At 39.4% G+C, this 3,497-nt stretch overlaps 1 pseudogene; it reads left to right on the top strand.

The window, feature by feature from the left end:
* Positions 1-1,171: 1,171 nt before the first annotated feature.
* On the top strand, positions 1,172-2,796 carry LOC120116028 (annotated as a pseudogene).
* Positions 2,797-3,497: the final 701 nt, after the last annotated feature.

Below are 3,497 nucleotides of genomic sequence, written 5' to 3'. Positions count from 1 at the left end.
TGCTTCTGCTGATTTTAAAAATTATGAATAATTTATGCATTATAATTTGTATAATCATTCATTGAAAAACAAAAAAACATCTTGAAAAAAAAGCCAAAACCATATAACTTAGATTTGATCTTCTTTTCTGGATTGAGATAATACAAAGGTACAGATCCAAATATCGTTTTACGCTTCATGAATCATTTGATTAAATTTGTATAAGCTTTTTGGTTGCTGGTATAGAAAGAGATGAAATCATGTTATTTTGAGTATGTGAAACTTATTATAATTAGAAACAGGTGCAACAACAAACAAGATCACTGATTAAATAACTCAGAGAAAGTTGTGTCCATAATATTTTTACAACTCAATGAATGGATTTGTTCAGGTGTCTATCCACATTTGTAATTCTTATAGTCTCAAACTTTTTTTTATAGATAAAAATGATTCAATAGAGCCTTTCAACCGCATTAAACTAATTTCTCTTATAAATTCGTAACCCTAATTTAGGGTTATACGGACTGATAAGGCGTGTCCACGCCTTAACTGTAACTTCTTCTGCGATAGCTCAAGATGAATAAACCGTGCTCACGCCTTATGCAAACCTCCCCTGGTCTTCGAATATAGCCCAAGTTTTTTTCAGGTTTTCGGATAATATGAACATGGTTTTTTATCGATCTGTATCCGATCCGATAATCTGGAAATATTCTGGATATCCAATCCGAACTATCCGAAAATTGAAAAACGGATCGGATATCCGAATTTTTTGGATCGGATCAGTCGGATCGGATTTTTTGCACACCCCTAGCTGTCAGACAGGTCTAGTCGGATACGTCTCCAGTTGGGTAGGGGTGTGTGGATGAATTTGAGAATGTACTCATGTGGACGAGTGTGAATTGAAAATTTTTATCTATCATAGGTGATAGACGGATGGTAGATTAAAAATATTAAGTGGGTATAAAGGAATGGATATTCGCATTCGACCCGTATGTTTGCATCCATATGGTCGACAGATGACTGGAACCACAAGTACCACGTATGCCCATCTCCCACAGCCCGAAGTTGCTTGGTTAAACTTATCGATATTCGTGGCCTCCAACTCCAACTCCAACCCTACTCACCCTTACCATATATACAATATCATGGGTCCATCACCGTTTATCTTCTTATTTAAACCCATCATTCGCCACCTTCATCCCCAACCCTTTTCCATTTCAATATCCCTCGCTTTCACTCTTATTTCTTTACCATTTGTATTTCGCCATGGCAGGAACTGGGGTGGTTGCTGTTTATGGAGACGGCCAAATGACGGAGACCCACAAATCCCCTTTCTCCGTTAAGGTCGGGCTGGCGCAGATGCTCCGTGGCGGCGTGATTATGGACGTCGTCAACGCTGAACAAGCTCGTATCGCTGAAGAAGCCGGCGCCTGCGCCGTCATGGCTCTCGAACGTGTCCCCGCCGATATCCGTGCCCAAGGCGGCGTGGCGAGGATGAGTGACCCACATCATTAAGGAAATCAAGCAGGCTGTTACTATCCCTGTTATGGCCAAGGCTCGTATTGGTCATTTCGTTGAGGCCCAGATCCTCGAAGCCATCGGGATTGATTATGTTGATGAGAGCGAGGTTCTGACCCTGGCTGACGAAGAGAATCACATTAACAAACATAATTTCCGGATTCCTTTCGTTTGTGGGTGCAGGAATTTGGGGAAGCGCTCCGGAGAATCCGTGAAGGAGCCGCCATGATTCGAACCAAAGGAGAAGCCGGGACCGGGAATATTATCGAAGCCGTTAGGCACGTCAGATCCGTGATGGGGGATATTAGAGCTCTTAGGAGCATGGATGACGATGAGGTTTTCACCTTCGCTAAGAAAATCCAGTCTCCCTACGATTTGGTTATGCAGACGAAACAACTTGGAAGGTTGCCGGTGGTTCAGTTCGCCGCCGGTGGAGTGGCGACGCCGGCTGATGCGGCCTTGATGATGCAGTTGGGCTGCGATGGAGTGTTTGTTGGCTCTGGGGTTTTTAAGAGCGGTAACCCGGCTAAACGCGCCCGGGCCATTGTTCAGGCCGTCACTCATTACAGTGATCCGAACGTGCTTGCTGATATTAGCTGTGGGCTCGGTGAGGCTATGGTCGGTCTTAATTTGACTGATAAGAAGGTCGAGCGGTTCGCAGCTCGGTCCGATTAGTTATCGAAGGTGAGAAACTTCACCATAATTATATTTCTTTTTATTTTAGCATTCGAGCATGAAACCTTGATAATATATCTATTGTATTTCATGTTTACCATAGCTTGGAATGATTCTCCATGAAATATTAAAGGCTGGAAATGAGTTATTGAGAGTTAATGCCTTACTGGGATCCTCTGTTTTGTTTTCGAGTATTGTTCAAGCATTCATGGATTCATATCGATTCGATTGATCGAATACTCATTAACATCTCGACGAACACTAAGGTTCGAATCGAACCAGTAATATCATTTAGTGTACGACGATACAGTTCGAGTCTCGTTTAATGGATGGTATGTAAGTATCACTTTCAACTCCGAAACCGGTGTTGATTATGTTAGTGTTAGTTCTATTCATATCGGAACAATGTTTTGAGCATTGAACTCACTGTGGAGAGGTTTAATGATGGGCGTCTTGCAGGAATCCTTTGGTAGATCAACCATCATCATCTTCATCAAGTGCTCATCTTCCAGTTTATCATAGTTTAAGTGTAGTGTCTCATACAGGGGGATGTAATGTTCATCACCGGCTGTTACAAGAATTGATCTTCTTAAGATTGCTAGGAATAAAACATCTTGTTCTGGATTTCTGCAACTATACTAATGTATTTTTCGCATCGACTAGGCTCTATAGAAGCTTTTGCATGCAGTTTCACTTGGTATTGCCTTTTTGGTTGCATGTATGCCATTGAATATGCTCTGATGAAATGTTCCATATCTTTGGCCACTTGGTGATCATGTAGAACAATTGGAAAAGGTCTGATTGAAAACCAAGTAAGTGGATGGAATGAAATTCACTCCAAAACAACGAAATATGCATAACCTCGATTAATATATCAGATATTGATAATTATAGCGATTAATATATTAGATATTGATGATTATAGCGGTGACAATGATTTGATGGGTCCGGCCATTGACATGTATAAATATGGTTAATTGCGCCACATCTTCTTGTATTACGGATCAAATTTTAAGTTGGTCCCTAGATTTCAAATTTTTTCAACTGAATATTCAAACTAGAGGATCGATCTAATCAAGTCCTTCAGCTTTTATATTAAATGCCCACTTGAATTTGATGTATTTAAAAAAAATATTTATTTGTACATGTTTGAAATACAAATTGTTGACATTTATAATTGTTGACGATTTAACAAAAGGATAGAATTAAAATATTCCATATTTAGATTTCTATTAAATAAAATAATACGTTAGTTTTAGAAATTATAATTTAATTGAAAATTTGAAAAAAAATAGGATTAATTTAGAATTTAATCCTGATTTGTT

The sequence above is a fragment of the Hibiscus syriacus genome, unplaced genomic scaffold (genome assembly GCF_006381635.1).
Source record: "Hibiscus syriacus cultivar Baekdansim isolate YM2019G1 unplaced genomic scaffold, ASM638163v2 tig00110280_pilon, whole genome shotgun sequence".
NCBI classification, from domain to species: Eukaryota; Viridiplantae; Streptophyta; class Magnoliopsida; order Malvales; family Malvaceae; genus Hibiscus; species Hibiscus syriacus.
This window is presented reverse-complemented; position numbering and strand designations above follow the sequence as displayed.